The following is a 24,099-nucleotide window of genomic DNA, read 5'->3' on the forward strand; positions in this document are numbered from 1 at the left end:
GCGCTTGTGCACTGCTGAAGCCTGAGATCAGTTTAAAAGTAGCCCTGTGTTGTAGGACTGCTTTTAAAATGCAAATTGTGCCCAAACTCGACTTTTGGGTTTGGGGAACTTACAAATTGATCAACTACAATGTTGGGGTAAAATTAAGTTAAGTGGAAACATGTTTTCCACTTAACTATGGCTGTATCATATTTGCCACATAATACCTCAACGATTTCCCCCAAAACAATTTTGTAGCTCACACGGATCACAAATTACTAAAAGAAATGTGACTTATGTTGCTGTGAAGTGTAGGGCCCTTTGCAAAGGTTAGTAAATAAAACAATTGGTCCCAGACACTCCTAATTACACTCAAATGTATACCTTTAGGAGAGTGTAGTATGCAATCAATTCATACAACTGAAAATATATAATGTAAAGGCACATTCAACAGGGAAAATCTCATAGATAAGAGGCCAACCAAAGTCAAGGTTGTACCTTCAAAGACACCGATGGATGCGGTACGTCTCCTACTTGTTCTGAATTAAGAATTGAACATCTCACCGGGACCAATGGCAGCATATGATTAGAAAGTCTCACGCCGCTCCATTTCAACGGTACCTCACGGTAATTTCTCCCCCACCCTGATGTCATTTCAGGATATTTTGACTGAGTACAGTCTGGAATTTAATTTCACCACGGCCGTGTTTGGGTTCCCTTTCCTTTGTCGGAGGAAGACCGGCAGCAGAGGAGTCTACTTACCCTTTTGCGTCAAGGTCAAAACTTTGACATTTCCCCAGTGAGCCTACACCCAACAGCTACTCCCCTCCTACTCCAACCACAGATGAAGTGTCACTGTGCCTCCAATTGAGAAACATTTACCAAAAATTAATATTGCGATATAGCTTATGGGTAGGCCCAGTACGGTAGGGGTACCGGCCTTGTCAGGAATTAAAGCCGGATCCCTTCTGCTTTAGTGTTTTGAACTGTTCTTTTTTTTTTTTTTTGTTTTTTTTTTTTTAAGTTTTTATTGTGCAGAGAAAAAGGGTACAAGCACGGGCCTACAACCTCCTGGGCCGGCCGCTAGTATTCAGAAATGATCGAGCAGGTCAAAAAACATTGACTGGCCCACAGGGGCTCCGCTAAATTACAGAAGATCAGACTGCACAAAAGGGACGTCAGGATATACCCTTTTTACATAAATATCAACAAAAGTAAAGAAAAACAAAAAGCAAGGCGAAAAACATTGAAAGGGCGTCTAACCACAGTAGAGGAACTCCATGAACTGTTCTTTTTAAATGCCATTTGATGATCTTCACCTTCCTTCTCTACCCCACACATGAGCACCTACTTTCACTTATTTCTCCTTCCTTGGAAATAACCGCACTAATATCACATGCTGCATACTATGCCTTTGTGTATGTTTTTCATTTTATGAATATGACTCAGCGGGAAATAAATTGATGTTTGCAATTTAATTGACTTTGGTTGGCCTCTTTTTCTATGAGATTTTCCCTGTTGAATGTGCCTTTACATTATATATTTTCGGTTTTATGAATTGATTGCATACCACACTCTCCTACAGGTATTCATTTGAGTGTAATTAGGAGTGTCTGGGACCAATTGTTTTCTTTACTGATCGATACCCAGGTCTTTTGACACTGTACTGGGTTACCCCATTTATTATAATGGTTACCTTTGCAAAGGTTTACTGGTCACCTTTCCCACTGCTGCATTTGTATGTTACACAGGTACTAATGAGGCGAAAGCTTTGCAGAGGCTGTTAATATGTATAAATATGTCAAAATAATAAAGTATCATAAAATGTACCGCATTACGCTGCAGCCTTTTTATTGTTGCATAATTTAGTCAACACTGCAACATAATTTTGGCCTCCATTGCTGCATAACTCCAGTGGCCCGAAAGTAGGCTGCACATGTTAAAAGTGTTTGTGCATGAAGTAGAGACCAAGAAGTTTGCAAACTTAGGGGCTGATTATGATGGCAGGCGGACTTCAGTACGTCCGCCATCGAATCGGGGAATGGGACCGCTGGCCTTCAAGGTGGCGGCCCCACGATAGGCATTACAATGCGACCGCCACTACGGCGTTCGCAGTGCCTATCTTTTACACTGCAGCAGGTGCTGCTGGCTGCATCATCCGCCGCAATGTTAAAAAGGGACATGTTACATATATCACTGCACTACGTGGCAGGCACAATGCGGTGCCTGCCACATGGTACAGTGATATGTAGGGAGGCATCATAGATGCTCCCCAGGTCCCATGTCTGGGGGCAGAGGTAAAGGGGCCTGCTACGGGCCCCCAATGTCCCTTTTGCTAGCTTTTCCATGGATCGGCTGGCGGGTAAGGGACATCGTAATCCCTACTGCGGTGCCTGGTAGGCACCACCAGCATTGTAGGAACCACGAGCCCCTCCGCCGCACCGGCGGGCTCAATTAGCCTGTCGGGTGCGTGGCGGTTGGTCTTTCCGACCGCCAGGGAACCACCCGCCATTGTAATATGGCGGGCTGTGATGCAGTCACCAATGGCGGTGGGACCGCTACCGACGGGGCGACGTGGCGGTCCCACCGCCATTATAATCACCCCCTAAGTTTGGTGTGCATGCAAATCCTACATTGCCAGCCCCTGGCAAGTTGCACGACTAGTGCTGGAAAAAGGCCAATGGCGGTACCAATGGGTGAGGTGGACTGGCCTCAAGGGTCTTGTGACCTCAGTGACAGATTCACTGTCGATCTAGGGTGTGCTTCTTCGTATTCCTGCCCATAAGACTGGAAGTGAACTGCAGTATGGATTGTGGTGGACAGGCCTTCAAGGTTAAGTCACACTTGCCACCGTTAGGGTCCACCTGCGGGTGCTAAGACACCTGGGCTTCTAAGGTCTATCGGGCCTTCTAACGTGTAGCATCGGAATAAGCTGTCAGGAGTGTGGTCTGGTGGACTGGTCATGAAAGCTGAACATGGTTCTCCAGTTCCAAATTCAGCAGCTCTGGCCAGAGTGCCACATCCTTCCCCACACTGAACACCATACTGCCCCACTGAGAGAAACTCGCAAAGCCTTCAGCTACAACTCAATTGTGCTGCGACTAAATTCAAATTATGCACTAGACAACAGTAAAATGATGCCCGAAAAAAAAAATACCCTGGAAAAAGCAAACACTCATAGGGAATGCAAGAATAAGCAAAGCATGTGAACTGTAATCAGTAACAACATGGTTACTTCACGGTTTTAAACTCATTATTCAGAAATCAGTAAGTGAATTTGCCTAAAAAGTTCAGGACATGGCTACAGGACCAGGAAGGGACCCGTTTCAATGTCCATTGCTTATATCCTTTCAAAATGTAAGCAGTTTGGTTTAAAAAAGACCACATCCCCAACACAGAGCCGCACTGTATAAGCTAAAATAATTAAAACAGTTGAAAACGATCATATTAAACGTTTCCACTCTACCCATCAACCAGGTATTGCAGTCCCTTTAGGAATGGTGCACTTCCCCACCCTGGGAAAACAATGTAGTTCAAAAAAAGAAGATAAAAAGAAAGTAGCGCTTTCACTGGCAAACTCAGTAAAGTGGCGCTGATGTGTGTGGGTGTAAATAACAATCTGGCCTGTCTGCTGACCACTCTGTATTGCTTTATTTAGGTATTTAATTATTTTTTCTCTCCGTCCCGAGGTTTTTCTTTTGAATAGAAAACGGTCAGAAATTGAGGACATTTCCAGCCAAAGTGTTCCGCCTTTTTTGGATCCATTTCACAGGGGAACAAATAAAGAAAAGGAGAGGCAAGAGAGAGCACCTTAAGAGCTGCCTCTTGAAATCAGCATGTAAGCAGGAGCGAGACAGACAGAAAGAGATGGAGGAATAAAGAGAGGAGGGCAGCCGCCAGAGGCAGAGCAGGAGTAGTGGACACGGTCCTTGCCATGAAGGAAAAGAGACAGCGTTTTTTTCCCCTTCTCTGCCCTTCCCAGAACGGCTGAGCCTTACTGCAACATAACAAAAGTCAGAGGGCCAGTGGCCTCTTTGACTCCAGGCAAGTCAAGTGCAGGGCCATTAGGTAGCGCTTTTGCTCGCTAATGGCCCTGCGAATAATAGAAGGGAGAGAGGAAATTATTTTGTCCCCTCGTTCCCCCACCCTTGTCCCCCATGACCCCCCACTCCAAAATCTGGGGGGATATATTCCCCCGCGTCCCACACACTTCCTACGCCCATGATGAATTAGAAACTACTGGTTTTTGCATTTCACTTAAGAGATCCCGGGTTTTCAGTCTTCTCAGCGTTTGTGCTGAGTGAGGGTAAGTGAGGGAGCATAGCTGGTCACCTTTCAGTGATTGCCTGCCTCCAGGTGCGCACCTTGCTTCGTATCCATCGCTCTTTCGGGCACCGATGTTCCAGCACAGCTCAATAAGGCCGCGCTTCGCCGTCAAGGGCCCCTGCGCTGCCAATCAGTGTACGTATGAGGGAGGGCCCTGCGTTTGGTTAACAGTGCAGCTGATAGGGAGAGCTGTGAGCCCCATTTGGAGGCCTCCTGCTTTCAAAGAAAGCAGTGCCCTCTCAGTGCTCAACAGGCCCGGTTCCAGGAATTTTTATTTGGGTGCGCCAAGGGTGCATTTGGATGGGCCACTGCGGGCTCGATTTGTTGCATATAAGTCTAGGCAGGCCTGCTTCAGGGCCCTCCTTTATCTCTTCTTAGTCTTACAAGGCCCAGTAAAACGCACTCTTTTCCAAATCTCTTTCTAAATATTATCACTCTCAAAAACAGTTTTTTCTATGTAATTTTCCTTTGATGGGAAGAGGAGGTTTCTGAGGTGGGAGTATCAGGCATGTGACACTACTTGGGCTCCCTCTGTTCGAGCCTTCATGGAGGATCCCACTTCATTACTACATCCACCTGACCCCAGACTCTGCAACGCACTCCCTTGCAGGCTTGATTATCTACTACTCCTCTCCAGTGCACCTTATCTCACAGCTGACCTTGGGCCCCACCCCCATATCAGGCACCATCGGGCTCCACTTTCATTTTTCCCGGTAAAAACATTAGTAAAATCACTTTCAAACTTAAAACATTGTATATAGCAGTAAATATAATTAGCACACACTTAAAAGTATGTTCCACAGTAACCCTTATGACCCGACTGCTAAATAAATAAACAAAAACAGAAAGGCTATGACAGGCCCAGCTTTAGCGCTGATGCGAAAGTCTTTTTTGGCGCCGCACCAATAACCTCTTTCTCCGTAAATACCTTTACTACCACCTTCCAACAGTGCCCCTCATCCCTCCATGGCCCCTCTATTGACCTCCTCCTTGGATTCCCTCACTACCATTTACCACAAGTGACCCTCATCTCCCCATAGCCCCTCCCCCTCATGACCTCCTCCTCGGATTCCCTCACTGCCACCCTCCACCAGTGCCCCTCATTTCTATATAGCCCCTCCCCCTCATGACCTTCTCCTCAGAATCCCTCACTACCACCCTCCAGCAGTGCCCCTCATCTCTCCCTAGCTCCCCCCTCTCCCCTCCAACCCATGACCTCTTCCTCGGATTCCCTCACTGCCACCCTCCAACAGTGCCTCTCATCACTTCATAGCCCCTCCCGCTACCTCCTCCTTGGATTCCCTCACTGCCACCCTCCAACAGTGCCCCTCATCGCTCGATAGCCACTCCCACTACCTCCTCCTCGGATTCCCTCACTGCCACCCTCCAACAGAGCCCCTCATCACTTCATAGCCCCTCCCACTACCTCCTCCTTGGATTCCCTCACTGCCACCCTCCAACAGTGCCCCTCATCTTTACGTAGCCCCTCTCTCATATGCATTTCACTTGTTGTGTAGCGCTACTCATATAAATGTAGTGTGTGTCAGTACTTTACACCACATACACATTATACAGAGACAACGAATCATACAAGTATGTAAATCAGCCTACAGGGAATGTCACATAAGCCAATGAGGATTACAAGGTGTATGAATCACATGTCTTGCACACTGGTGGGCAGTATATTTTAAGAGGGTTTGGTCTTGAGAAGCACAAACTCAGGATTTAAAGAGTACTCCAGTGGTTAGGGGTGGCTTTACTGATAAAAAAAAGTATATCTGCCCAAAGATACTCATTTTAGCAACATTAGAATTATGAAAGACAGGGGAAGTTCTAACTATATCACAAAACAAAAGAAGCGAAGTTCTAACTATGCCATTCAGGTTTGCATGCAGCTCTTTGATGACAGTTCATTGGTCACTGTCCTATGTTAGGATTGTAACTTCTGATCTGCAAGGAACACAAGGATCTCTGTCACAATGACAGTAACCCACTGAGATTCCACATAAAATACAGTTCATCTGCACTTAACTACTAACAGAGAAATGATTGCTCTCCAGCAGGATCATTAATCACCAGCGTTATCTGGGCATTTTTTATTGTCTTATTGTTGTCCTGCATCGGCCATGATAATGATAAAAACTTTTTAGATGAAGCACACACGAAGTACATGTCCTGCTGGGCCTGTGCAGATTTAAAAAAAGAAAAACAAATAGTGACACATTCTCTTACCTACTCCATTAGTCAAACTTAGTGTCGCACGCTGATGTGATAAGCAGCTGCAGGGGTTGGGAAAGGTGAATCAAAATATACAACCGTCTTTCCCCTGTGCTGCATAGAAAAAGAAATATCAACGGAGCAGAACAGTAGGCAAAGGTTACCGCGGCCAAAGAAAGGATTTGTTGCCTTTCGCCATGCCCCTGGTGGAGATGAAAGGGTGAACAAATAAACAAAGCCTTGTTAACATGTAAATGATCTTTTAAAGACCTGTGAAGTACTCAGGTGCGGCTGCAATAATCTCAAAAACTGTCTGTGTGTGCGCGCCCGGGAACCTGTCTCAGTCCGGCCACACACAGGGGGGGGGTCGACATTGAAGCACTTTTAGCCCCATGGCATTGCGCGTCTGCCTTCAAGCCCTCACTGCGAGGGCCAAGGCTCCTGTTTGGGTGGGCCAGGCTCATGTTTGGGTGGGCCTGGCCCACCCTGCCCACCCTACTGCACCAAAAAGACAGCACCAACCACACTGGGGGCTACAAAGAGTGACTGCAGCAGCCCAGGGCATGTAAAACCTGGTCTCCTGGCTATTAGCTGACTGGCGGGTTGTCCAATGGCCTGCTACGGCCAGTCTGGCCCTATTGGCTCATTGACCTCTTCTCACGGCTGTCCTGAGCTAGGACTTGCACTCTCTCTTTCGAATCAATTCTCATTGTGTCAGGTATATCTTCCTTTCTCTCATCAGGTCATTTATGAAGGTGAGTCCAGCAGACGCCCAGTCAGGAGAGAAGTCCAGTCCAGGCCAACATGTCTTCTTTTTTTACTTGGGTGTACAAACCTCCTCGTCCTTTCGACTAGACGAGACCAGTAGTTGTCCTGTGAGGTGGCCAAACGTGAACTGCTAAAGCCAATCAAAGGGGCTGCTGTTTAAAAAAAATCGAATCTCCCCCAAACTTAGGGGAACTTTTTCCCGCTGTTGCTGACCACATTGGCACGCTTCCTATCTAGATACCAATTTGAGGTGTCTTGGGTGCTTTGTGTATTGACCTTCAGTCAGTGTTAAGATACATGTACAGACAATACCCACCACAAATCTAATAGCAGGAGAATGAGAACACGTTTTAAATAAATGCCAGGGGTTCTAATGCCCATCACATTGATGTAGGTGAAAAGTCTTTCAAAGTTCATGGCCATAGAATGACACGTGACACCGTGCTGTCATCATATGCCAGGGTGCTGCTCATATGCATCATGATGTTGCACAAAATCTCCAAGTTGCTGCTATTAGTGTCATGGCACTGAGCATCCCTACCTTAAATGATCCTGACATAGACCAGGGTGTTTCTATAATATGTAAGGGCCAAGCACAAGGAATGCATCATTTTGATAAATATGATGTCATTCAAGTGGGTGCAGCGATGAGAGCACCGGGGAAATGAACCATTATGTAAAGCATGTTGAGGTCCTCCAGGGAAGAGTCTGTGCTAAAGAAAAATATGAATAAAATATGAATAATAAATACGAAAATAAAACGTTTACAACTGGTCCTCTGTGCATGGGCAAAGGCTGCACAATGTAATGCTCCAGTAGTGATGCTAGTATATGCCAAGGGTGCTCAGTGTGCCAGTGATGCTGCTCAATGTGCTAAAATGCTAATTGCACCAGGTGAAATGCTCATCGTGCCAGAGAGCTGCCTTTATTGAAGTGGCGTTGTCCAATAGGCCAGCACGCTCAGTATTTCAGAGGAGATCACCATCCCTGGTGGGATGCTCATTGTGTTAAAGGACTGATGAATGTGCCAGGAATGCTGCGCAGTGTGACCTGTTGGCTGCTCACGTATGAGGGCAGATGCTGTTTTGTTAGGCTGGTGCTCTTATATAAGGTCAATGTTATTGTTCCAGGGATCCAGGGTTTTGTGCTGGGAATGATGCTTTTTTGAGCTATATCCTGAAGGTTGAGGCGCTTGTGTCAGGGCGTGTGGTCTTATGCTCTCTGGTGGGCAACTGCAAGGGTTGATGCTCTTGCACCAGAGCTAGTTCTCTCTCATGCTCTCTTACCAGGCTGGTCAATTGTACCAGTTGTGATTTACCTGTGCTAGGACATGTCAACTGGGGTGTGCTTTTGTGGCAGTGAGATGGTGCTTGTAAGGAGATGACATACACTAACTTAGCGGTGCTGCCTACAGGAGCAATGTGGGTCCATTACTCGGCCAGGGGTCTCCAACCTTTTCTGTACTGAGAGCTACTTATGTTCAATGAAACACATTGACAGCTACTATTAATATTAGTGCTGTATAATTAAATGTTTTCATTATGTATAATGATTCAACCAAGAAAAATCTTTCTAATTTAATAAGCTGGGCTGCACAGAGGTGAGCTACTCAGAAGTAGCTGGAGAGCTACAGAGCTCATGAGCTACTGGTTGGAGGCCCCTATGGGCCTCCTCAATTGTGACTACCTCCACTAAGTATCACAGGGACATCCACACTTGTGAGCGATGGCGAGGGAGGCAGAGAGAGAATACGCCTCTTGTGCAGCTCAACTCAAGGATCAGCCCACTTGTACACAACTAAGCATGGCATTCGCTATATTATTATAAACCTGCTGGAGGCTTGCCCTGTCCCGTCTGTAAGGCACAGTGTACAGCACTAGTTATCTATGCTTTTTCAATTGTGCTGTGAATTACACTGTTCAGTTAAAACTACTCATGAAATAATGTTAATAAAACATTATACTTAAACATTCACCTATTCTACTATACAATCATGGTGGAAGGTTCTCAAAATCCCTTTGCTTGTAAGCATTATTTCATACATTGAGACAAAAACTGAGTGTCCAGATCCAGGTAAGTCTTGAACAAGTTTCTAGCGCTGTAACACTAGGTAGAAGTCTGCAGCTGGCATGTTAGTCTCAAATGCTATCTTCCAAAGCAAAAACTGTAGAATAAGGACATTAACTAAATAACTGACTAACCAATCTTATTATATCCTGACCTTCTAGTAGCTAAACAAGAAAGGACTGTGAAGCAGGTGCTGGAAATGGAACTTTGGTGCTGGTGAGAATTGGCGCCTCAACAGTGGAAAGTACAATGAAGGGATGCAGGGATCAATTGGTCTTAAGTCTAAAGAGCCAGGGCCTAAAGAAAAGCACCTGCCTCCTGTTCAGAAGTCTCAAAGGCAATAAAATGGTTCCAGCCAAGGTACGGCTTTCACACTGAATTTCAACCAAGAGCTGGAGCCACACTTAAGGGTTAGAGCCAGAGGAAGTCTCTGTTAGGTTTCTGGTGCACAGCCCTGCTGAAATCCCTCACTGTCCCTGAACAACTGTATGACTGATCAGTGAAGGACTACTCGCTTGCAGTAATGATCTGTGGGTGTAAGATGGAGGGAGAGAGAGAGAGAAATCATGAACTGGGATTTACTTTAAGTCTTTTTTATACATGCGTTAGGAGCAGTACAGAAGGCCTCACTGGCAGGACTTTGGAGATTTGCTGCAAAAGCTGTATTAAAGCAAGAAGCTACAGGTGAGTATGAGGTACTGTTGGTACAATATAGCAGCAGTACAATCAACACTCTGGATTACCGGTTTCAGTGGTAGATGGTGCTGTAGCAAACCCTCTTCAGACGAGGATACCAGGAGAGGGTCCCCAGACGTCACTGCAAATCACACTGGATGGGAACTGAGGGAGCGAGCAGGATAGACAGGATACCCCTGGGTATCACAGGCAACCACTCAGGCAACAGTAGGGAAGAGAAAGCTAGAGACCCAGACAAACCAAAAGGGAAAAAACAACAAACATAGTGGATACAATTACATGTTCAAACTAGTATGACATGAATAGCCACAGCAATTAACAGCACATTATCAGTCATCATCTTCATGTTTATTAGTTCCTTAAAAAATGTCTCTACCCCATTTGTTCTGGAAATGTCTTGAAACCAGGAAATTAGTAAACCCTAAAAGCCACCATCAGGTTTACAGTCTAGTGTTAGGTATTCACAGTTTCCATTGTCCACTGTCACCAAACAGAAGCACCTACTCCTGATATCATGTCTTGATGGAACTTAATACGACAGCTCCCCCCTCTGAAGAGTTCATACTCCCTAGAAATAAGAGTTAGGTTCGGTTTTGAGGGTAACCAACTTTAGAACTTCTTTACAATTAAGTGACCTGGAAAAAATGTGCAGGCTTCCAAGATATTTTGTATATGTCTTACCCCTTTTAGACAATCAGATACTGTAGCTGACCTGTATACATCAATAAATCAATGATGGTCTCTTCCTCATATTCGAGAGAAATATCTGTCAAGACTAGAGGTGGGGTATTCCCTGTGTCAGCCATTGCAAACTTAACCAAGGCACCTGAAACATAGGCTTAATGTGCCAGTGAGATGGGAGAGCCAAATAAACAGTTGAAATGGCCAACTAATTTAGGAAAAGGACCCACAAACGAGGTGTAAATTTAAGTTGCGGCCATGGGATTGTCAGATGTTTAGCCGACAGCCATACTCTATTTCCATCTTTGTAGACAGGTCCTTTGCTCCTATGACGATGTGTAACGTGTTTATGTTGTGCTATAATTTGTAACAGGTGTTGGCAAGCTTCCATTATGGACGATACAAACCCTTTGGAATGCATCTGTAACAGAGAAACGTAGAAAGCTGAGCGCATTTGTGGATGAAATCCAGAGGAACAATATAAAGGAGATATACAGGGTAACAAAGACAAGGAGTTCTTATATACACATTCTGCAAACAGAATCTATTGGTCCCAAGAATTTTAATGATCACCTCAAATATTGCTCTATCGACTTTTTTTCATTCACTCTAGTGGTCCGTCAGTTTGCGGGTGGTAGCTGTTGAATGCTAAATGTTGTGTCCCTTCACTTTACTTTAGTTATTTTCAAAAAAAGAGCCATGTTCTGCATTCCTTTGTCAGGAATTACGATCTTCAATGCACCACATAACCTAAAAGCATGGACCAAAAATATCCCAAGAAGTTCAATGGCTACTAGAAGTTTTTAAAGGAGGATGAAATGCCCCATCATCATCTATTCCCCTGGTAGGCTCAGTGCTGCTGCTGTGGACAATAAGTTTGTTTTATAAGATCTTTTATTTGATTCATTTTGTATCCACTGTTCAGGACTGAGCATCAGTATTTTGTTTTCTTTACACAGTATGTGCTCTTGCTTATAACTGCTAGAACACAAGGTGTTTCGGTAAATGTGTCAACCTTTACTGTCTGACATGAGAGTACATCTGCTTTTCCATGCCTATTTCCAAGCCTGTAGGTGACTAATTAGTAAAATTGCTAGAACAAGGGAGTCCATCAAGCATGTCTGGCATTGGCACACGTCATAGAGATGAGATTATTACGTTTTTACAGTGTCTCCATTAGGAGGGAGGGGCTGGACGGGACACAAATGCACACATACACACTCACTCACACCTATGCATTCACAAATGTGTGCACCGACATCTATTTTCAACACTCACTACCAAAAATTCATACATACACGCATGCACCAAACATTCATTACCCACAGCTCTGCCTCGGAGGTCCCAGGAGAGTTGGGCCTGCTGTCTTCTCGCATTGGCTGACCTAAGCCATGGAAGGGAGGCAGCAGTCCCTACTCGTCACAGAGTAGGATGGGGTCAGAGAGAGTTGCTGACCCCACCCCACTCTGTGACAAGGAATCACTGATTGACACTCGTCCCTGGGCACTTCAGGGCTTAATTCTGAAGAGCCCAGGTCCAAGGCAATCAGTGACACTTCCCCTCATCATGAGGGTGAGGGCCTCGAGGACCTTTGCTGAGCTGAGGAGGTCACGCCCACAGGAGCTGTGACATCCTCGGCCCAGCAAAGTTCTGCTCAGCAGCCAGGCTGCCTGACCTGAAAATAAACAGTGTCTGTCAGGCTGAACTTTGTTCAGCCTGACAGATATTCTTCTTGATGGTAAAAAAGGTGAAGGGGCATTGCCCCTCAGCCCATATGGACAGGCCGCGGCTGGTCTCCATACAGTAATTTTATGAAGGGCACCTTACAGGTAATGTTTCCATTGTGCGAAAGATTCCCTTATTGCCAAGGGTTCTCTATTGTTGATTGTGTAGTTTCATTCTGCTTCAGAGAGGGTACATAAAAAAGAGGACACCAGATACAGGGCTTGGGTCTTAGTGTCACATTGAGTAAGTACAGTTCCAATTGAATAAGAGAATGCATTGGTTTTGACTAAGACAGCACATTTCAAAGCGAGTGCTGAAGTGAAAACTCTTTTTAATTTCTGAAATGCCTTATCTTGCTTAACTTTCCAGCAGAAAGATGAGCCTTTTTTATTAAGTTTTATAATGGGTGAAATGATGGAGAAAAAGACTTGTATGATTAATTGGTAGAAATTAACAAATCCACACAGTTGTTGTACTTCTTTTGCTTTTTGGGGAATAGGCCATTTGTAGGAAACAGCTCATTTGTGCATGGTTACCCCCCACTTTTTGCCTGACATCTGATGCAACTTGACTTGATGTTCCCTTAGTCCCTGCCAATCAGGTCCCAGTGCCTGTGTTCTTTCCCAAAATTGCACCTTTCTACTCACAACTGGCACATCTCTGGCTACAGGTAAGCCCCTTGTAAAAGGTACCATGGGTACCAAGGGCACAGTGACCAGGGAAGGCCTCTAAGGGCTGCAGCACCTATTGTGCCACCCTTAGAGGCCCTGTACCTTAACACCCAAGTACTGCCATTGCATAATACCATTGCATGCTGCGTATTTTAGTGCAGAGAAAAGTGAAGAGTTGACATGGCACACATCCCTGTGTGCCATGCCTGCAACCCACTGCCTGGGGCCTAGGTACGTCACCCCTCTAGCAGGGTGCACTAGCTCTCAGGTGACGCTACAGTGGCATGAGCCCTGTACCACTACAGTGTCTAAGTCCATTCTTAGACATTTTAAGTGTAGTAAAGCCATAAAGAGTATATGGTCTGAAATTTGGTCATGACAAACTCCACAGCTCCATAATGGCATTACTAAAACCTGGGAAGTTTGGTGGCACATTAAACCCACACTGATGCCAGTGTGGGATTTCATGTAAACTGCACTCAGAGGGCACCTTAGAGATGCCCCCTGAAAAATGACCTGCCCTGGTGAGGTTCCTGAATAACTGCCCGCCATTTGCCAACACCAGACTAGTTTCTGGACCTCTGAGAAGAGGACCTCCGCTCTCTGGGTCCAGAAACAAAGACCATCCTTGTCAGAGGTGTTGTGCCTTCTACCCCAGGATAGGCTTGATCCACGAAGGGGAACTTCAAAGGCCTACCACCTTTGTAAGTGGTCCCTGCTTTTTGCTGCCCCCAGCTAAATGCTCCCACCGGTTCTGGCCCTCACTTTGGATGGGAGAATCTGTGGGGAAACCAGGTTAGTGGGAGAGGTGTGCCCACCTTTGCCAACCCCACCCCTCAAGTGGGAGAGGCGAGGTGAAGCACACATCTCAGTCCCCTCCATCTTGAAGATGAGGGGACCCAGCCAATTAGGGAGAGGCTCATGCCGCCTCCCACTGGAGGGTGGCATAATATGGGGTGTACCCACCCCAAGGAAGGGACCCCTTGGTCCCGACCGGCACACCCCATAAACGCCCCTACATTTAGTATTTAGGGGCAATCCTGAACCTTCCCTCCTCAGATTCGAGGATGAAAGAAGAAGGACCAAAGAGCCTTGCTGACCTAGGAAGAAGAGGACACCAACTGCTTTGGCCCCATCTCCACCGGCCTGTCCCAATTGCAACCTGCCAACAGCAGACACTCCGGGGTGTCCAGCAGCCCCCCAGAGCCCGGAGGACCTGCCCTGTACCCATCTGAAAGACTCTGAGGCTAATTTACAAGCCTCTTGCACCGCAGGTGTGCCACTTTCAATATGGGAAAAAGTGACGTACAGGCGGCGCAATGGGCTTGTAAATAAGCCCCTCTGTTTCCTGTGAGCACTGGATTTGCTCAACAAAGACACCAGCCACAGAATCTGGATCCAGGCTGCTCCATGATTCTGCACCACTCTGCACCCGATGCCCAGGGCTCGAGTTCGTGAGGCCTAACTCAACGAGGAGGTCTCGCCAGCGATCCTGATCTGGCATCTGATGATCCTCAACCTACCTCGAGCTTCAACACGATGCCTGCAGCCTCAACCTGAAGGGTCCCTGCAAACGGAGCTGGTAAAAACACCCGATGCCAAAAGACACCCCTTCACCCGACGGCCACAGCCTTGGTTGGGCCAACCAACGGAGTCCAGGCATCACCCAAAAATCCAACTTACCTCTCCAGTTTGTGTTCGCCTTCCGGAAGCCTCCCTGACCGAGCCTGCAGCAGCTTTACCAAACTGGAGATCTCCATTGAAATCCACAGGGTGCCCGACCTCTCCCTGGCTCACTGAACCGATGGCGGTGCAGCTCCTGTGCTGATTGTTAGCTCCTGCAGTGCTGATCCCAACCCTAGGAGCTTTGCTCCCACAGCCGAGTGGACTCCTGGAAAGCAGCCCCTGACTGAAGGCTCCATTGGCTATCATTGAGCCCCTGCACTCTGCAGCAGGCTGCCCCATTGACGCTGGTGGTGCAATTTGAGTGCAAAGCAAACCCAAGGAGATGATGGACGGAGCACTGAAACTTTTCAGAGACTCACCCCCAGTCACAGATCTGGGTTGAATCCATCGTCGTACTTTAGCTCATTTCGCCACCCCAGTTCAGACACAGCTATATGCAAATCAGTCTTGATCCTGTGCCTCATGGGAGCAGTCCAACCCGAACTGCCAAGCCATGTCTTCCCTGGACCGGAAACAAGCATCCTGGGACCGGTTTCAGGCTAACAGCCCACATCAGCCAGGCTAGCTTGAATCCAGTGGCAAAGTAAGCAAGGGACCAACGTTTGGGCATACCCTGCCAACTTAGGGCGAACAAAGCAAACACAAGGAGATGATGGATGGAGCACTGAAACTTTTCAGAGACTCACCCCCAGTCACAGATCTGGGTGGAATCCATCATCATTCTTTAGCTCACTTGGCCACCCAGTTCAGACACATCTATATGCAAATCAGTCTTGACCCTGTGCCTCATGGGAACAGTCCAGCCCAAAATGCCACACCATACCTTCCCTGGAGCGGAACAAGCGTGCTCTCTATGCCACTGGAGTCAAGCTATCCTGGCTGATGAGGGTTGAAGCCCCGCAACCCGTCCTAGGATGCTTGTTTCCAGTCCAGGGAGGACCTGGCCTGGCAGTTCGGGCTGGACTGTTCCCATTGGGCACAGGGTCAAGACTGATTTGTATATGGCTGGGTTCAAACTGGAATGACATGGGGAACCTTGGTCCTAACCCCCAAAAGTCATACTTATAAGTCATTTACTTATCTGTAAACCGTTAGCACTCTTTTTCACATAGGAACCAATGTTACAAGTTTTCTGTTCCTAAAAATGTCTGTGTTGACCAGTGTTAAGTATGAAAGAAAAGTAACTGTACCTTAAACTTAAAAAGGTCTTACTCATCTTTGTATTGTAGGATCCACAGTATGATATTTAGGAATATCACCCCGAGTAGTATATGTAATCCAAAAGTAACATAAACATAATTTCTATGTAATTTAAACTGCTTTCATAGCATATACAAACCTGTAACGATTGCAAATCCATTCCCAATTGCATTACCTTGTAAAGTTTTACAATTGCAAGTATATTTTACCTATCTGATTTTCTGCATACTACAAATAAACATTTCATAATCTTGGAATACAATGAATGTTTCTTCAGTTTAGATAGTTTGAACGTGAGAACAATGTCATTCCAGGGTTTCCGAGCAAATCAAGGCATCATTCAAGCAAACCATCATATATACATACAGAAGATCACAGAAAATGTTGTTGACAAAATGTTGAAATGCCGCTGAGGCATTACAAATAACAAAGTGCATCACCAGATATTTGAAGTGTGCTAAAAGTTGTCTTCCATTTGCCCCCTTCTTGTATTCTTACCAGATTGGTCTTTTAATTCCGGTTCACCACAGCCTCCAACCCTGACCATCCTACATTTGATCCCTGAGGTCTAGGTGTGGCTTTAAAAAGGAGACACATTTGAGATCCATATAAACAGTTGAATGGCAGTCCTTGTGCTATGGTTCAGGTGCAAATGAGAAAATGCTAAAGCTAGTTCTAGTGTGGCAGTGAAGAAGTGTTTTTATACAGGGGTTTAAGTTATTTTTGTGAGACGGACTAGTATAAATGTTTCAAAGCTTTTACCTTGGTTTCGCACAGGTGCTGTTGTGCTAGCCTGCTTGGTCTCTTGTTCTAAAAGCTGGTGCATTTGTGTGTGGGCTATTGGTCTTCTGCCCGACACCTGTTGTCCTTTTGCCAAAGGTTGTTAAATTGTGCACTCTGCCATGGGACTGCATCGTATTGCCAATGGGATGGTGTTCTTACCCACCAAGTGAAGCGCTTTTGTTCCAGAGGGCTAATGATATTGTATCCGGTGACTGGTGCTATTATGCAATGGAGTTGCTGCAATTAGGCAGTGTTCTATCACAATATCAAGTTTACTGAAATTCCCTTATCAGCAATCACTGATGATCTTTGCCTCGATCTGTACAAAGCAGGCAAGAACCTACTTATTCTTCTTGAACTCAATGCTACATTAAATATGGTCTGTCATCAGGTACTTATCAACCGCCTAGCTCAGATTGGAATTTTGTGATTCTGCTTTGGCCTGATTTACCTCTTTTCTTATCAACCACACACCCACAATGCAGCTCCCTCCTTTTTGATTCCTGTTCTGCGATATCACTTGCGTAGTGCCACAAAGCTCAGTACTGAGTCTTGCACTTTTTAATCTATATAAGCTCCCCCTTGATGCTCTTATACACGTCTTTGCTTTTTCTTGTCTGGCCTACGTGGAGGTCACAAACTAGCAGTCATGTTTAAAGGTAAGCTTAAGGAGACAGAAAGCAAATTTAAGGAATGCATGAACATGGTTGCGGCCTAGATAAATGTCAACTCCTTAAAGCTTAATAGTGATAAAACAGACATCTTGTTTCTTTCCCAAATAGTGGTTCTAACATCTGGAGCTCTGCATGGTGGCCTTCAGGGCTTGCCCCCTCTCTAATTCCATCCTCCACACCTTGCAATGTGGGGATTCTTTTTGATGTTCCACTCTCCTTTGAAAATCATAACCAGGTCTCCTCAATTTGCTTCCTTCTCATTAAAATTGGATGGTGGACCCCCGGTCTGCCAGAAAATCAGCACTAACCACTGGTACCATTGCTCATTTAGCAAGACTGAACAATTGTAATTATTTTCTTCACTGTGCACCTTAGTCTACTGTCAGTCAAATGCAACTGGTTCCGAATTTTGCAACACAACTTACATTAGGTCCTCCTATCAGGGTTTCTATCTATGTTCATTTGAATTCACTTCACTTCACTGGCTATCAGTGCGTCAACACACCCTGGAAGACCTTTTGTCTCTACCAAAGAGCCATAAATAGAGCTAATCCATTTTATTTGTCATGCAAACTCATACCCTGCACACTGAAAAGATCTTGTCACTTCATTCACTTTTTTCAATGTCTAGTCATTGTAGGTTGCAAAGCAAGAACCAGGGGTTGATCCTTTTACTACTGAGCAATCATACTCTGGTACAAACCTCGGCCCCGATTCACAGAACTAACTTAAGACAAAATACTAACCTTACTACCATTTTGGTATTCACAGAATGCACTTTCTACTTCTGGTATTCACAGAATGCACTTACTACTTTTGGCATTCACAGAATGAACTTACTACTTTTAGTATTCACAGAATGGACTTTACGTCCGCACTCGGGCTGGAGTTTCCGCTCCCGGACCGGGAATTTTGCACCCGGAGCGGGAATTCAGCTCCTGGGCCGGAATATCCGCCTACGGCCCGGAAGCCGGAATACACGAACTGTGGCCGTGGATCATTTAAGCCAAGGGTAAACACCCGTCTAAGTGCCTACCATCCCCCACCATGCATCGGCTGACACACTGCAGCCGCTCCCAGCCCTGCAGCATGTATAAATGCAGAGCAGACACACACAAACCCTTTCAACATGTCACTGAATGTGTTTGTTACACTGCCCCTTGCCATGCGGCAAAACTACTTGAGGAGGAGGAGGAGAGCAGAGAGGATCTTCAGACAGAGGATCTACCTATTTGGAATGTCCAGCCAAGATGTAGGGCCAGGTACTGTTTCCCTCCAGAAGTCATCTTGGATATGGTATGTGAGTGGGAGCAGGAACTTGACTCTGTGACCTGCTGCTCACATGCAATACCAGCATATCTCAAGATCCTTTCTGCTCTCCATTTCTTTGCCACTGGGTCTTTCCAAAGGGTCTCCAGTGACCATGGGGGCATTTTCCAGGCGAGCCAGTTGCTGTGCCTGCACCAGGTACTGAGATGCATCACTGCTAGAGCCCACAACAACATACACATGTCAAATACACTGGCCATGAGACAAAGGGCAGCACGAGATTTCTATCTCATTGCATAATTCCCACGTGTGCTGGGTAAAATTGATTGTACCCATGTGGCCCTTCAGCCACCCCGCCGCATTGCACACATCTTCTGAAACAGACACCGATGGTATAACATCAATGTGCAAGCTGTCTGTGATTCCAGTGGGCGGTTCATTAATGTGCATGCAGTATTTCCAGGCAGTACCCATGACAACTTCATATTCCGCATGTCACCTCCATGACCGGCAGATGGCTGCGGGAGAATTTGGCAACATGTGGCTATTGGGTAAGTACCACGCACTAAAAATGAGGGATATGTGTTAATGAAACGTCTGAATGCACCCCAACATTAACCATTGTACAATAAGAATCATAAAGCTACATACATGGCCCAACATACACTGCATGTACTAAAGTATAGATCATGTCCTGTGCAAATCAAAGAGGGAAATGTAACCAACTGCCCTTTCTTCACTCCTCAGGTGACGCTGGGTATGCACTCTCCCCACATCTCCTCACCCCTTACAGGCGTGTAAACACTGTATCTCAGCATAGGTACAATAGGGCACACATACGGACTCGAGCCATCATAGAGTGCACTTGTGGTCTGTTGAAGTCGCGATTCAGATGTCTCAACCGTCTGCTGCTGTACTCCCCAGAAGTCGTGTGCAAGATCATATTAGCCTGTTGTGTTTTGCACAACATTGCTTTAATGCATGGCTCACACATACCTCTGGGACCTCCGCTAGCTCTGAATCTGGGAAACCGGGCCATTGCACATAACCGAGGTCAGGGCATGCAAGTCTGTGATCAGCTCGTTGCCACGTTTTTCACATGAGCAAACTGTAGTGTCATGGACAAAATGTGGTTTGCTGTCTGCTGTCAATGATGACACTTGGATATACACGACTGTGTCAATAAATTCCATCCTGAGAAGACTTTGCAAGCCACACTAACTGCATGTAAATCACAGCTGCTGACAGTAGTCAAAATGTTAGCGTGCCTCAGGTCATGTGCCTATGTCAGCGATCAGTGTAGTGGATGTCCCTAAAAACAACTATTCATGCAGATGACAAATGATACATGTCCTGAGAGACCTACCTGGACCTTATGAGGATGGGTCACTTAATCACAAAAGGTGATAACCATTGCATACTCAGGCCTGTGCCCTCAACAGATTTGACTCCCCCACAAATGATGGGCCCAGAACGTGAGTGATGATGTCATGGGTGAATCGGGCACCATGTGTCTGTATTATATATACACACCGCTCCACCCCAATGTTACATAACACGTCACACAACTCTGGTAATGAGCACTCAATATGGACCAAATATACCATAATGCAAAGTAGGAGAAAACAAAACTGGGGTTTGATGTTGTGTCAGCCCCCCCATCCGTGCAGAAATGTCATTAAATGGTCTGTTCCCCCTATTGTTACATGTTGATGATTCTCACCTGCACTGTCATTTCAGTTTTTTCCACAACAGAACAGCAGGATGGCAGTGGATTTGATTACTGATTGTGGATGGATCAGGATGAATACAAAATGGCTGCCAACTATTTCCTGTGATGTATTTCCTGCCTCCCACTTCCTGTAAAACATTTCCTGTATGAGATAATGTGTTCCGGGTCATTTTCGGAGTTTACGGAAACTACTTTTTCAGGACATAATCTCCAAAAATGACCCAGAACACATTATTTCATACAGGCAATATTATACAGGAAGTGGGAGACAGGAAATACATCACAGGAAGTTGTTGAGAGCCATTTTGTGTTCATTCTGAGTCATCCTCTATCACAGATCAGATCCTCTGACATCCTGCTGCTCTCATCTTACTTATTTGCCCCAAAATGGCTGAGGGTTCTGAAGAGAAAGCACCCCCTTTCACTGAAAGGGAATTAGACATCTTAGCTGAGGGGGTGCTGTCCAAATATCCTCAGCTATATGGGGACCCAGAACACCAGCTGAGCAATGCAGCCCGAGCCAGGCTATGGGCCAACATCGGGGAGCGCTCCAGTGCAGTGGGAGTCCACCAGTAGTGCTAGGGCATGCCGCAGGCGCTGGGAGGACCTAAAACGCTGGTCCCGGCACAAGGCTGAGGAGCTGGTGGGCATGACTTCCCAGCACCATGTGCATCGTCCTCGCCTCTCCCCACTGTACAGGAGGGTCCTGCGAGCAGCTTGGCCGACCCTCCATGCTCAGCTGGAGGAGCGTGAGCAGCAGATACCTGGTAAGTGCACCATATGCAATATGTGTCTTAGAGTATGATGTGTGAAACAGTGCTGTACCATTGTGTGTCCCATGCCTCCATTCACCGATTCCGTGTCCATGCAGCAGTCACCAAGATTAAAAAGGCACACTGTGGCATATGGACTGTATAGGGCAGAATGCATTTTGGGAGTTGTAGTTTCTTCATGACAACTGGGTAAATGAGCCACACTTGTGCATTCATATTGAAATCTGCTCTACCAGCACCACTACCATTGAACCAAGGAAATCATAACTGATGTGTACATTGGATGAGCAATGGTACAGACACTGTCCAGTGTGCGCATGGCAGGCCAAAGGGTATTGGATGCTGTGACTTGCATTGCATTTGTAGAGTTTGGGTTCCCATTGAGACAGATCATCATGTGCCATGGAGTCAAGACAGACTTTGAGATCCTTGCATCATTCTTAAGTGTTTCTAAATTTGCACGGTGTGTCCACTGACAGACGTCTCACCCTCAGTGGCTTATATGACATTTCACATGTACAGGTAGCTGTCACAACGACCCACCACTGTTCACCGGTGTACTGCACTACCTTATCAGTCACCAAAGCCAATATGTGGCACTGGATTGTCAGATTATGTGTGGGGACAGCAAAAAGCTAGACTCACAATATAGCTAAAGAAATAGCCCAGACCCTATGTGGATGTGCCACATTCGCCACTTGTCTTATCCCATACAATGCTACAAAGCAGATGATACTTGTCAAGACGTTAAATAGCTGCGACTCCATATCAATGGCCAAATTCAATAAAATCTGGGCTCTTCATGTTCTCCTTTGGTGGACTGGTTTTGGAACCTGCACATGTAGCAGTGACAGGACAAACAGATCACAAGAATGCCAAGGCTGAGGGTTGGCCAATACAGTTTTGTAAGCCACAAACATTCATGTGAGATGTCCATGTCAGACTCATTTCAGTAAATGACAGTGAACATACACGTAATGTAAGCTCATAAACATTGACAACTGTAGAGTGTGATCAGAGGAAAACAAAGTCTGACCGTGGCTCATCTATGTATGTGTCTCGTCCTGCATGAAACAACCACCACATCAGGATTTTGATTACATTTCAGCAGGCACAGCTGGCCAAATGGAAGAACAGCAGGACCAGGTCCGGAGCTGGAGGCCCTCAGTGCACCGGCGGCTACACCCTCTTTCTACCAACGAGAAAGAAGAGGATGAGGAGGGACCCTCAACATCAGGAGGCAAGGGGATTGCGCCCACCTGGACTGACAAGGAACACAACTCTGAAGGTGGGGGGGAAGAACCCGACACCTCTACCCATGATGTGGTGGAGAGCTACTCTCCCCCAGACACTTCACCTGTGGGTCCGGAAGAGGTGTCCCCGTGGCAGGCCAATACCCAATCTGGGCCTGCCATCAGCCCCTCCCTACCTCTAGAGTCCCCCATTCCATCAGGGGCTCTAGCTGCATCCCCTGCAACCAGTCCCCCTCCTCGTAGCTGCCAGCTCGACCACAACATCGGCTCCGGACCTGAGGCACCACATCCCTCCTGTCCCCCCCAGACCCCTCCTTGTGTTGTACTTCCTGTGGCTGTGTCAGGGGACTTGAGGTGGATGTGTGAGGGTCAGCCAGACATGTCTGCTTGCATCATGCTACAAGTGTGTCTGGAGATCCACATGATGCGAGCGAACATTTGTCCGATGTCTGGCCACCCTCACCACCAGCGTCAATTCCATGGCCACAGCCATGTCGTCTGCTGTCTCCCAAATCCCTTCCCATACCACTGTCAATGTCTCCCCTGTCCGTTGCCCCACACTGTTTCCCCCCTTACTCCTCGTGTGTCACGAACCCATGTAGTGACTATTCTTGCACCAGCCAGCCATGTGCCTGCATCGGACTCTGAGGATCTGGACATTGTGGTAGTAGAGGATGACCAGAAGGACACTTGACTTTTTGACTGAGACGTCATCGTGAACAATTATTTCATTTTCCCCTTGTAAATAGACTCATTTTCCTGACGCTCCCTGACGTGTTACATTTTTGTTGCCCCACCCCAATCCAAGTTCCCTTCTCCATCTGCATTAAGATCGTCATTTGTTTTCCTTTCTCCCTTCCAAACGGACGGTTGTTCTTCTGTTTATACATAAATATCTTTAAGGAATTCTACTTACTTTAACTTGTTTGACTTCATTTTGAAAGTCTGGTTCAGAATATGGACACGTAATTGGTGAGTTATCTGCTATGAACATAATGGCTTCTTGCAATGATGGGTTACACTTGTGACTGTGTCACACACACACATACCTCCTCACATCTCTAGGCTACCTACATCGTTATACAGGACATGATACACAACAGAATTTTAATTTTGTAGATCTTTATATTTTCTATACACATATTCACTTGGTCAATTTGTCTTGGGGTTCTTGTCACTGGTGATCGTGCTTGCGACATCGCAATTTCGGAGGTGATGATCGCTGTGAGAAGTCAGGTCGGGCTTGTTGCCTACGTGTAGGTGGGTGTTGTCCATGTGCCTGTACAGGTGATCTAGATGTGCAGGGGCAGATGGTGCATGCACATCTGGTGTTTGTGCCTGGACAAGGGCTGGTTGTGCACATGGTGGGAGTGCCTGTACAGGGGTTGGTGGTGGTTGTGCAGGTGGTGGCAGTGCCTGTACAGGGGTTGGTGGTGGTTGTGCAGGTGGTGGGAGTGCCTGTACAGGGGTTGGTGGTGGTTGTGCAGGTGGTGGCAGTGCCTGTACAGGGATTGGTGGTGGTTGTGCAGGTGGTGGGAGTGCCTGTACAGGGATTGGTGGTGGTTGTGTAGGTGGTGGGAGTGCCTGTTCAGGGCGCCG

This window comes from Triturus cristatus, chromosome 7, assembly GCF_964204655.1.
Source record: "Triturus cristatus chromosome 7, aTriCri1.1, whole genome shotgun sequence".
Taxonomy (NCBI): domain Eukaryota; kingdom Metazoa; phylum Chordata; class Amphibia; order Caudata; family Salamandridae; genus Triturus; species Triturus cristatus.